This window comes from Protopterus annectens, chromosome 5.part0, assembly GCF_019279795.1.
Source record: "Protopterus annectens isolate FY-2018-M chromosome 5.part0, PAN1.0, whole genome shotgun sequence".
Lineage (NCBI taxonomy): Eukaryota > Metazoa > Chordata > Ceratodontiformes > Protopteridae > Protopterus > Protopterus annectens.
The window spans coordinates 1009510278-1009524407 of NC_056735.1; positions in this window are offsets into that span (position 1 = coordinate 1009510278).

Below are 14130 nucleotides of genomic sequence, written 5' to 3' on the forward strand. Positions count from 1 at the left end.
ATCATTCGTCTAGAAAAATCAAAAGCAGTTTTACTTCTGATGCAATTACAACTCAGTAAAGATATGTTGTAGAGCAGTGACGTATTCATCTTGTGCAGAAGTTTTATACATCTGCACAATGGAAATCATGTAATACAAAATCTTGGCATGTGGCAGTGAAAGGCCTATGCACTTTATATTCGATTCCCTTGTCCATACACCAGTCAATCTTTGAGGCATCATTATGAACACTTGGGGCAGTAAGAAGAGTATAATTCACTACAAAATGCACCTAATATAGATATTGCATCTTAATGTTACTCAGCAAAGAATTTGACCTTGCCACTTTAATGGCTTCCAACAATGCCATTTGAATCATAACATGCTACATCTAAAAATCTGGAAAAATACGTAAGACTTGACTTCAGGCATTATGCAAACTCAGTAAGGATATATTCTTGATCACTTTCCTGTATTTTGCATCCTAATCACAAGACATAAACAATCAATAATGTAACTAGATATAACTCAAAAATAGCAGTCTGTGACAATGAAATGTCTGAAAGTATCTGCATTTGGTACAAGTGGTATGAAAGGCCATATATGTCAGCTGCTCTTTAAGTGTTCATGACAAAATTAACAGAGGATTACAGTTGAATAACCAAATAAAAAATGCACTTATTAGCGAGATTCTACACTAAAAGAATTAAACACAGGTCAACGGTAAACTTGACCCCACCATTATAGTTGTTTTAGATTATGTAATTTGAGCCAAATGGGTCCTGTGGATAAGATACTTTTTTTATTTTATTATTAATTATATGTGAAAAAAGAGAGCTGATTCTCCTAGGACCCACTCTTATGGCTTTTTCACATGGTGTTGGGGAAACCCATTTCTCATATTAAGGGATTAAAGGCTGGAGAGTGAAATAAGAAATGTATTGAGGGATGGACTAAAAGCTGTGAACAAATAGATTATGTGCTTAGATCACAATGTCAGATATAAAGTGGGAGATGAACAGATGGTTTGAGGAGAACCTGATGAAGACTCTAGAGGAGGTGTAAGGTACACAGCAAGATAAAGAAGCATTAAAAAGAGCTGAGACTGCAAGAGAGACCAAAGGGGTTGTGTTGTGAAGGCTGTCAGATGAGATAGCATTTTGCAGAAACTTTTGTTAGATCTAGGGAGAAGTCTAAGACAGATGCTTAGTCAAACAATGTTAAAATTATACTGATCAAGATGAATAAAATGAGTATGGATGAAGGTACCATCCTTAGGGAAAAACAACACTGTGTGTTAGAGCTGGCAGTGAGAAAAGTTATGTTGTGAATGGCTTAGAGGAGATTCATTTTTGGAGTAGGGATATGACCAATCATGTATATAGACTGGCCCCTGAAGAGCACAGAAAACTGAAAAAATTCACACAGAGGAAATAACAAAGGATATCCAAAAGATAAAGAGGTAAGGCAATTGATTCTGACAGCTATCCTGCTGAATATTACATAGACCTTATAAAGCTTAATAAGGATAGTAGAATGAAATGAAATGATACAGAAAAGAGATGGGACTGAAGATGTGCCCTGTAAGCAAAATAACTGTTAAACCTCACTACAAATAGACTAATTTCTCAAATAAATATGCTGCAATGAATTTAAAAAGGTTAGTAGCTAAGAGACTTGAAAATGTATACATACTTATTGAGGGACTTTGTGAAGGGACAGCAAGCTATACACAACTGGTAGGCACTGATGGATCTTATGATGTCAATTGAGAAAGGGGGCATCGAGTAATGAAGGTAGTGTTTTTTGATTTGCAAAAAAAAACAAAAAACATTTGATTCAATTAACTGGGATTTGTTATGGGAAGCAGTTAGAGTGGTGTGGTATAAAAAGTAAGTCTATCAGCTGGATCATGGTGATGGATGACAACCTGAAACTTAAGGTTTTAGCTAATGGACAAATTTAAGAACATATAAAAATCAGAAAGGGTATCAGGCAAGGCCACACGCTATCCTGCTTTGTTTATTTTTAGATATTGGAAAAATAGCAAGGGGAAAATATAACTGCAAGAATAACAAATGATATGGGGAAGGGTGTGCAATATATTTCTGCTTTTTGCAGTTGAACAAGTAATTTAAAAATCATGTGTAGTGAAAAACTGCCTGCAATAAAACTCTGAATCACTAGTCCAACTGGTGGCATGTATATTCCACCATAAAAAATATATGCTTGTAGGAGTCTAGTATATTTTTAGCATGAATACTGAACTCTTGGAAACTGACTGTTACTGTTCTGGAGGCAGTACATCCTGACTAGACACTGTCATACTTGTAATCTTGTTGACGTGAGGTTAGGTTGGCACTGCGCTTCCAGTAAAACAGTTGTTTGAGGCAGTGCACATGCTATCCCTCTCTACAGAAAGTGTGGCAGTGTTTTTTTATTCCACAAAAGTATTTAGCATTTTAGCATTTAACAGTTGCTATTTTGTTTAAGCGCCCAGGGGTTGATTGTCTCCACAAAGAAGGTATAAAAAGTAAGTAACTAAGCTTCTTTTGGCAGTAGCTATATACATAAACAAATACATATGCACTCCAACACACATAAGTAGATAGTAACACAGAGACACACACACACACACACACACACACACACACACACACACACACACACACACACACACACACACACACACACACACACACACACACACACACACACACACACACACACACACACACACATACATGCACTGTCACACACCATTGTTCTGCTTCTGACACCAACGAGATGAAACATGCTGACAGAGAAACATAACATCCTGATTCCAGGTTGCTTTGTAGCTGTGTAGAAGGCTATTTCTAATTCTGTTGTTTTTACCTTTATACAGAATTATAAAAGGAACTTCTTTAAACTATAGGCAGTACGCTATTAGAAACAAACAAGATGAGTATAAATGCAAAGACATAGTAAGTAACTTCCTAAACAACAGTGAGCACATGATCCTTAAAGATAAATGCTCAGGGAAGAATAATGGATAAATGCAAAAGTCAAGTGAAAAGGTTTCATTATGTGCTTTATTTTATTAACTGGAAATAGGAAAATATTATTTGTACCAGTGGACTGGTATTTTATGTTTGTATCAGAAGCAGGCAATTAGTTATTAATGGCAAGAAGAAAGAAATGAAGAAATTGCTTAATTACCATAATCTTTCCAGTTGTTTTGCTTTGTTGTTAATGTTTTTTATGACTGGTCATTATTTATTTATTAATTAAGTTACTTATTTATTAATATGAACATTTATTTATTTATTTATCTTTGTTTACCAAGACCACCTGACTGGGACTGATCCCATTTTCAGTGTAGGCCTGGGGATAAAGATCCACAGTATTTACAAACATAAGTAGAGAGAATGATGCTACAAAATACATGAACATAGTAAGAGTTTTTCATTTTGCAAGGAGAAAAAAGTTGTTCAGTTTTTACAATTACAAAATACAGAAGACATTCACTGAAAATAAATATATTAAAACACTGTAGAATTTTTCATTGTGAATTAAACATGTATCATCTGATACACTACACCCTGCAGCTTAGAACTAAATGCACTTCCTCCCCCAACAGTAATAGACTCCCCTCCCTCCACATCACTCCTGCCAAAACTATGAACAAGCACTTGCCCACAATTTCTGTAGCCAGCCTGATTGAGATGGATATCTTGAGACAGTGTAAGAATTGCCTCATGATGTCTGACAGTCACCTGTCATTTAAACAGCTTAATGCTGTGTGAAAGACAATGTACTTACATAATATTCTTGGAGGCCAAAATCTCACAAATAGACAAGCAAGACATCAAGATCATCAGCGGCACACCATACAACACAACTCACCACAACACTCTTACAACAGATAACCATGATATGCTGAAGTTATAAGACCAACTAGCCTGAAACCAGCAAGGTTATAACCATATCCTAAGCACGCAATCAGTTGAGAGGGCTTGGGCACCCATGTTGATAGCAGACTGACTTTTGACAACCATAATGCCTCTGTTGTATGGAAAGCTTTCTACGTGGCCCAGCTCATTAGTAAGGGCATCTCATCCAGGGATAAGAAGGTCATAACATCCCTGTATTCTTCCCTTATAAGACCCATTGTTGAGTACAATGCCCCATTCCACATGTACCTCACAAAGCACATGCAGCAGCTGGAGAGACCACAGAGGACCCTCACCAGGTGAATCCAGGGCCTCAAACATCTACCCTACACAGATAGAGTAAAGGCCTGACCTCCTACTCAGTCTCATACAGACTCCTCAGAGGTGACCTCTATCTGGCATACAAAGCAATCTCAGACCCTGCTTTGATGGGACTGCTGCATATCCACAAGTCCAGCGCCAGTCAAGTAACCTACACATGTGACCTCAACCTGGTCTGTGACCTCAATAGGACTTGTTGGCAGGACAAATTTGTCTCCCAGAGACGCCCCCTTCTGTAGAATAGACTCCCTCTTGACATCAAGCAGAGTTTCTCATTAACCCTTTTAAGCACAACCTGGATAACTGGATGGGGAACAGAAAATACACCCCTGGGATTCCACCTGTGTCCCTGCTGGACAGGGCATAGGGTGCTGACTTGCCAGAACATGGGTTAAATTCTTGGCTAAGCTTGTAAGGGCCTCATGGCCAATAGCCTAGTAACTTCCTATGATACTATGATCTTATAGTCCTGTGAAACACAAAGACCTCTGAAACATAACACAAGCATTAAATACCCACAGCAACACTCTCATGCTGTAAACCCTACCATCTCACTTAGCACTAGGAGTCCCAAAGTCATGGACACTAAGCCTATAAGGCAGACATCTAACAAAACAAATGTTCTCGTCTTTCGAGACTCTGTTGTAAGACATACAGATGTACCACTTACCAGGCTGTGCAAGGAAAGAGTGGCAGACAGTTGCTTTTCTGCTGCCAGGATCCATAAAATCACATACACACACATACACAATCAGGTCCTTGAAGAACAAGTACAAGTATGATTCGGCCATAGTATTTGTGGGTGTTAATGAAATGAGACATACCTCTCCAGATTATATTAAGATTGACATGATGCGGCTCTCTAACTGTGCATCCCTGGAAAGTATGAGTCGAGTAATGAGCAGCATTCTACTGTCTCCCACCATGATGCTGCAATATGAGCACAGCATAACTGATTTAAGAAATGGCTTAGCCTTTGTTGTCATACATAGGAGGTACAATATTTGTCAGCCTGGAAGGACATAATCGACAGACCATGCTGCTTCACCAGTATTGATCTACACCTGTCCCCTGTAGGCTTTCAAATACTTATTAAGACATGCTGCACCCCAATACTGCCTTTTTTAGACAATGCTAGCCAGCTATACCTACCAACATAACTGTCTCTGCAGAGGATAATATGAAGGTATTTCTAATCAATAGTCAGAGACTAAACAAAAATCTCCACCCCCTACAAGCTCTCCTTGGAGGATACAGACAACAGTGTATTGACCAAGACACAATTTAAATCAGCAGACAGTACTCTAGCTCTGCAGGGCTATAATGCCTTCCACAAACTTAGATCAGAATCTAAGAGGAGGGAAAATTAGGTGGGGGTGTCTCAATGTGCATAATCAGGAAATGTTTATATTTAGGCTGATTAAGCAGCATAATGCATTAGTACTTTTTCATATCCAACTCACCATCAGTAAAGTCATTTACTGCATTATAGTCCATTGTAGAACCTCCTGTATGACCCTTGATAGTCACAGCACCTACTTAGAAGAAGTAGAGTCACTCAACATTAAATTCAGTACTAGTTTCCTGAGTGACTTTAGCTTTGCAGCTATAGACTAAGAAACTCACACCATAACTAGTGCACAAGCGCAAAGATTCCTGTACTTTGTTAATTCAAATACTCTGGAACAAATAGTGACAGTACCCATCAGGAGCAAAAACATTCCTGATCTTATCCTTATTAATATGGTTGAATTGTCCTCCACCCCTTATTTATCATCTTCACTTGTCAGACCATAAAACTGCTTCCAATTGAAATAGAAACTGAAACCCAAGATCCCAGCAGCCCCCAAAGTCTTTAGAAACTTCTCTAAGGCAAACTTCTTACTTCTAAATGATAACCTGCAAATTTCAACCCTCCATCCCCAAAGCCGTTAAACCCTGAGGAGTATCAAAAACATACATAACTAATTTGTACCAGCATGTCAACTATTGCATAGAAGCAGCAGCACCTTGTAGAAGCAAGAGTAGAACTATTCCCAGAAGAAAAAAAATATCACCTCGGTAGAACCACAAGCTTTACAAAAAAAAGGAAAAGTATATCAGAAGAGTAATCTCCAGAAGGCTAGATCCACCATCATTGAAATAAATAAGCAACTCAGAACCTCCAAAGCCAAGATCCAGATAAAGATAGCCACCCATGCTAAGGACAATCATAAAACCTTCTTTAGCTACGTCCACAACTTCAAGAACTCTGTGCACCAATGCTGAGCTGATTGCAATCAACACCAACTGACTGACAGATAAGACTGAAGAGATCTAGATAGGGGAAACTGCATCCATAAAAAGACCATTCACTAGTGGAATCCTACAGGGCTCAGAACTGCAACCTCTACTAATTGTCATTCACATCTATGAAGTAAAGGCAAACACCAAGGGCCTCTAACTGACAAAGTCTGTGAATAACTGCCAGTTAGCAGCAGTCATTGAATTCCCAAATGACTAAGCCATTATGTAGTAATGCTTATCCCAAACAAATAACTGGTGCTTGAGCCATGGACTAAAACTAAATGCCAAAAGGTGCTTTATTGTTTCCTTTGGGAAACCTACCATTTCAGAAAATGACTGCACTGACAATATGCTCATAAGTGTCGACCCTGCAATTTGGGATTTGGGGACATTTGTGGGCAGTAACCTAACATTTGACCAACATGTATCCACAATGGTAAGTATATCCTTCTATATTGTGCAGTTTATAAGCAAAGGGATAGCCTGCAGGTCCAGGGATATCACTGTCCCCCTTTACCCTGTGGTCCTCAGGCTGCTCAGTGAGTAAAATACCCACAGGGCATGTACATGTCCAAGCATATGCAACAACTTGAATGCCCACAGAGCTTCCTGACAAAGAGAATACAGGGCCTAAAACACAAGTCCTACATGCACCACATCAAAGCACTGTCACTGCATTTGGTATCCTACAGACTCTTCAGATGGGACCTCTGTCTGGCTTATAAGTCTTCCTCTAACATAATAGAGATGGATCTACTGCACATCCACAAGTCAGATGACATCAGAACTACTCATTCCAGGGAAATGAACCTCTTCTGTAACTTAAGCAGAAAATATTGGAGAGAGGTACATCTTTCAGAGATTAACACTGATCTGGAACAGAATCTCGCACCATGTAAAACAAATGTCTTTCCTGTCCCTATTCAAGTGATACCTGGATTGGAATGAGGTAATTCACACCAGGACTGACCGCTGTACTACTTATGGACAAAGTCAGCACCTAAATGTTCTTCCTGCAGTATATCACCTATAAATACTGAACAGTTTTCACCAGAAATAATGTCAGACTCACTCAGAGCAAATCAATATGAACCTAAGATTCTGTAAAAGGAAAAGAAATTCCTGAAAGGATGCTATAGAATTTTTAGTGTCATTTGACCACTGGGGACCACTCTATGACATGAAAAAGGGTACAGATATAAATGACCTGGTCTGACTGTAGGAGGCAGGCTTGCTTTAACCCAAATAAGGGTCGTATCTGTTTGTTTATTTTTCCTGGAAAGTTTGCTTCCAGGTCTGGCTCAGTCTGGGACTTGAACACAGTAATACCTGAAATGCTTTTTTTTTTTTTGGTCATAGAAGCACTATGATCAAGGATCTGCTGGTACCTTATAAAGGACATGTGGATATGTAGGAAGAATATGAAAATAAGCAAGTGAAGAAATAAATAAGTCACATGGCTAGATGAAATGACTAGATGAAATGGGTAAATGTATTCTGCAGTGTACCAAGAGATGCTCCTAAAACTTGTAACTTGACATGGTTTTCTTTAACATCTCATGCAGTCACTTACATCCAGAAGTAAACAAGTAATGATAATTATATAATGGGCCATGCCCAAGCTACAAGTTGAGCGTAACATGCATCTCTTGGAGGTTATACAGAATGTGGGACATCAAGCTGCAGGAAAAAGCTTGTATGAAAGCCAAAAGAAAGGCTTACAAGAAGGGTGAGAAGACATCTTGGAATATCACAGTGGCTGGAGGTCTTCTCAGTAGGAACTGGAATGGTCAGAGAAAGACATGTTTTGGGTAACCAAAATCATATCAGTGACTTTTAAATGGGGTAACCCTGAAAACAAATCTCACAGCGGAAGGAAACAGGAAACAGTCTAAGAGATAAACTACTATTTGGCTCAATTAAGTATTTTTTCTTAGTGAAGATCATAGACCAGTGGGACACTTTACAGAATGGGTGTTTGAGAGGGACTGCATGGATGTATTTGTGGAAAAAGTAGATAGGTAGAAAAGGGGAAAGAAAAAAGGGGGTATAGTAACTGTATTTTATTGGCAGAAGCAGGTAAATAGCCAATCTAGTCTTCACTAAGGCATTAAGTACATACTGCATTCTACCTCCACTCTTCCTGCCTTCTGTCTCACCATATATCCCCTTGAACAATGCTGTTATGAAGGTCTACATGGATTTAAAAGCTAAATATCCACTACAAGACATGAATCTATATGTGTGTAGGCAAGTGCTATGAATATGACTACTGTTTGTATGATAGCAGGGTTGACAAGTTATCACTACGAAGGTCATAGCCACAACCAGCATCTGAAATCCCCATGTTGTGCTACTCACGTGCTCCATTTGTCCCATTACCCCATTTCCCATAAAATCTCACTGACATGTATGCAGATGCAACCATGCAATTTATTTGTAACCAATGCCATGTCACTTGAAAAGTTTATATTGTAAATGAATATCCTGTAAATCAGAACCAGACATATACTTCACGATTTTATCTTCACATCTTCAAGCATAGGCATAATTTTGGTTGGCGTACCATGAAGCCCTCCTGTTGGTATTTGCTTGTAACTTAGCAGTTTCTAGCCAAGTCACCCCAGCAAATCTTGCCATTGCAAGGTACAGTGCCACTGACAATGTGTTAGTCTGGGTTTTACCTTCATCTCAAAAAAGGGAGGAAAGGGAGGAAAGTGTAAATAAGGAGGATGAGGCTCACAGGCTGTTGTGGACTGAACCCCCCCCCCCCCAGTTTTCTGGCATTACTTTGCAGTTTTCTTTTTGTCTGTTATAATTATTTAAGTATAAATATGTTTAATGTGTGTATATATATATATATATATATATATATATATATATATATATATATATATATATATAGTGAGAGAGAGAGGACAACATAATTATACAAATAAATATTAAACTGTGCAAAAACTTAAGAGTAAATAACAGGAATAGAATACAAAGTTGCTATTTTTTCTGTGAGTGTCGTTAGCAACCATAAGGATGTTGGAAGTCAAGTATCTAAAAACTTCAAAAAAATATAATCAAATCAAGATTAAATATGTCCAAGCCAAATTAAATAAATGCACAACATCCTTAGTGAACTGAATTGAATCTCTGTCATGCAAATCCCAATGCTCAAATATATAAATCACTAATAATGATATAGCCATAGAAATGTTATGGTTATCTAGCCATCTAGATTTTTCAGTAACAGCCGTACTATGTCAAATATGGAACAATTGTAAACCAAACTAACCTCAGAAATTGTGCTTTACTAATGCCAAATCTGGAAGGTTATGAAAAACAAGAAGAACTTGGGAGGAAACTCAAAGCATTAACTCACAAATGCAATATGAAAATATGGCAAAGACCTACTTCCTCCAATCCATGCAAAAGGAAAGGCAATATCTGCCCTATTTTAAGCTAACAGGTCCTCTCCTGAGAATTTCATATTTGAGGAGATCTAAATCCAAGTTCCACCCATTTGATCAAATTCCACCTCTCTTTTATGTCTGTAGTACAACAGAATAGCCCAAAATGAGAATTACCTTTCTTTCTGAAATGAAATAACAAACTATTGGAGGATTTAAAAGCATATATAATGGATATATCTCAAATAAGAAGTGGAAGACCACTTCCTTTTCTCTTTAAAACCTCTGCATATTGTGCTTCAACCAAGAAATCAGAAGCCCGATCAATCCTGAAAGAATGGGAAGTGTAACCATTTGCAGGAATGCCTTGATGAATCAATGCCTTACTTTAGTAGGACTCCATCAAGAAAAACAAGACAAAAGCTATTTACAACAAATGGAGAAGCTAAACATTGCAAAGTTAGCCCCCAGGATACAGAATTCATTAGAAACCCAGTTGTTTTGCCAAAAGAAGACCTCTTAAAATTCAAGAGGAAATTGGACCACAATCTGAGGTCCTCCTTACTTTTCCGTTAATTTTTACTCTGTGAAGATTTTTGTGGCCCACTCCAAAAAAATCCGGTATAGACTGGATGAAGACCCTGTCTGCATGCAAAGTTTAAAATACCAACCAATTCCATGACCTGCCTTATTGACACTCTTTTGACAGTAAGAAAAGTTTTTTTTTTTTTTTTTTTTTTGTTATGGTAGCAGATATTTTACTTTTTTTATTTTTTTTTGTTTTCTGGAGTTAAGCAAAAACAAAAGCTAATTATATCAGCTTCAATCACCAAGAATGTTAATGATTTAGCTTGGGCTTTAATCTTGTCTTCAACTAAAGAAACAGCAAGGGAGTCACATAAACTTGGAAGATGGGAGACCTTCCTCAGCACTAACCTCACCTTCTGCAGTGATTACAAAATCATTATGGTAATGAACATTAGATTGAAAAGGGGATTGTTGTTCACAGCAATATAATAAGGCAGAACTTAAACTCTCAAATGTGGTGCAAGCCACTAAGCCTCCCATGGGTATGGTAATGTTGAGGAAGTCTTTCCTTTACAAGTCTAAGAGGTGAAATAACAAATTATTTGAATGTAGGGGTCTGAAATGGACCGATTATTCTCCCTTTTTTGTACTCATTTACTATAAAAAAATGCACTATCTGTTCCTTGCCATTGTCTGATATGAAATTTTTATACTGAGCAGAAGTGCAATTTGTATTAGATTTAATAGGAAAGATAAACATGAACCCAAATTATGAGATAATTGGCAACCTCCTGATTTGGATACTTTTAACATCAATAGGGAAAGATTCTACAAAGGCTTACTTGAATCTGTGAAAACTGAAAGACCTGCTAAAACCTCAAAAAGTATTTCTACCCAGATTTGAATGTGTGTCGGAAGGAGCTTGGATTTTCTCTTGGCGTAAGTTAAATGTTGAAGCGACTCTACTATTCCTGAACCAGCATTTTATTGCAGGGTGTCTAACATTACAAATGTTGCATATATATATATATATATATATATATATATATATATATATATATATATAGATATATATGTATGAGAATCTACAGAACACCTTCCACAATTGCCTGCTTTAAATACCCAACATAGTTTGCCTTTAGCAGAAGACACGTCCTCATCCTGACAAGAACCACTCTTCGTTTGGCACACTAAGTCAGGTATTAGGGTGTCTGGCTTTCCATCCCAGTTGATTAGCTCTTGCTTTAAGCTTTCTAAATCAGTGGTCTAATAATGAGAAAATAAGACAATAAAAAGGGGGCCTGGCCAGGCTCCTTTTCAATTTATTCGGATATATATTAAATGAAACCATTTACGACTCAGTTACCCCGGGATTTTATTTTTAAATTATTTGATTGCCACCTACCAAGGACTACAAGGGTCTTGATCAAATCTTTAGAACCTCTTTCTCTGCATACAAAACTCTCTGAACCCCCATTTGAATCTATAAGACTAAATATCTCTATGTATTCACAATTCCATACTTTTCCCTTGCAGGGTAATGGATGTCAGTAGCAATGATTGACCCTTTGTGTCCAAAAGGTTACAAAATTCCAAAAGAAGATGCATCACTACTAGCCTGGCAGAAGCTACTGGGGTACCTGTTCAAGAAACAGGAAAAACTATAGGAAGTGTTGGAAAGGAGATATTGTTTGCAACTTCAGAACTAACTGTATTAAAGAAAGAACTACCTGGAGACTGTTCCAGAACTGGTAAGTTACAGCTTCCCGCTATTTGAGAAAGTTTTGGCCTACTCTCTTCATTCATTGAATGAAGAGAGTAGGCCAAGACTTTCTCAAATTGCATTCCAATATTCTTCATTCTGACTGACCTGATCACCCCCTTGTCTCAGCCTAGTTTTAAAAGATTCCATTTCTGTTTGAGTTGCAAGATTTCTTTAGGTTCCTTTACTCCCACCTCTCTTCTAGCTTTTCTTTTCGGTGTTTTACTTGCTGGACCTCCTTCTGCTAACATTGAATCACACATTTGGGTGAAAGACCTCTTCTGGATCAACACAGATGTTTAGGAAATCTGCTCATTTTCTTTATTCATAAACTACTCGAAGAATAAGTGAGATTCTTCTGCAAGAGGGACCTAATTCTGTGTTAGAGTTGTAAAAGAGCCATGATCCAGTACCTAGAAATAAAACAATGCATGTTAATGACCAGTTATCTGTATAAAGTGTACAGTGTAATCTTACCTGACTGAACAATCCCCTGTCTGTATAGGATGACTACTGTGAAGGCTGCCAGCCCAGCTAGCTGGAATTTTGTAAATAATTCTATGTTATTTGTAAATAGTAATATGATTTGTATGCTAGTCTTACAAATCTAAGAATACTATATGTTATATGTATATTAAACTACTGGTGGAGAAGTGTGGCTTGAACTGTATGTGCTGTACTAAGCTTCAAGAATGTAACCACAGTGTACCCTGCTGGAAAAGAGCAGAAATGTGCATAAAGTATATGCCTATGCAAATGTATGTTTTGATGGTAAAGGCTGGAACATACAGAATTAACTTACAAACCATCAGGAAAAGCAAATAGTTTTATGATGATGTTTATCTCAGCTAGGAGGCAGAATCTCTACAGCTAGGAGTTCTTTCTATTGTCTTGAAGCAGACATAATTACAGGTTTCAAATGTAAAAGTGTTTAACTGTTTTATGACTTCCAGTGCTAGGCAACTTTCTGATAGATAAGTATTTTTGACAGAGAGGTGCTACATTTTAAGTTTCTGTTAGCCTGGGAACTGAAGGCAGAGGTGACAAAGAATGATGTAATCTGAGATAACCCAGCAGAATTGTTTGATGGTAATTTAAGAACTATCTCAGAGAGTGAGTCTGTGCATTTTGTATCTTGTCTTGGATATGAAAACATCCATCTTCAGCACTTCTCATCTGTATTTGCCTTGCTCTGTAGGCAAGACTTAGATCATAGTATCTCTCTCAGAGATAGTAAAAATATAGTAAAATTAGTTCAGATGTTTTCTATATTTATGTGAGATTGTCCTGCAATGTTGTTTTAAAATATTTCTTGTGATTCTGAACTCTGTTGTCACTGTGTTGATTTTTTGAGTATTGTCTTGCTCTTTTATTATTTATTATTAAATATATTTAAACGTTTTAATTGTGGTTGGTTTGTTTAGAGATATTTACGGTCTTAGCGTACTTGCATATGTATTTGGTGACATTGTATAGGCCACTCCTAAATAGCCTTAAAAGTCTTGGTCACATTTATCATTTGGATACTAGTAATATTGCACACTAGAATTGGTCACCCTTTGGGAAGGGCCTTATAGTAGCTGATAAGAGTGGTTGGTGGCAGCTGGTACTACTTTATAGTCTGGGCAGAAGGGAGCGTAGCTTGTAAATCTGTGCCAGCCTTCCCCATGAGTGTCTCTGTGTTTGTATATAAATCAAATCTCAAAGTGTACGTGTGTGTGTGTGTGTGTGTGTGTGTGTGTGTGTGTGTGTGTGTGTGTGTGTGTGTGTGTGTGTGTGTGTGTGTGTGTGTGTGTGTGTGTGTGTGTTAGCTACTTGGGCAGGGACACAAAGCATTGGTTGGACAGAGAGGGAGCTGCAGGTTTTGGCTTGACCACATGGCTGAGATCTTAACCCTATAGCTGTGCCAGTGGGGAGT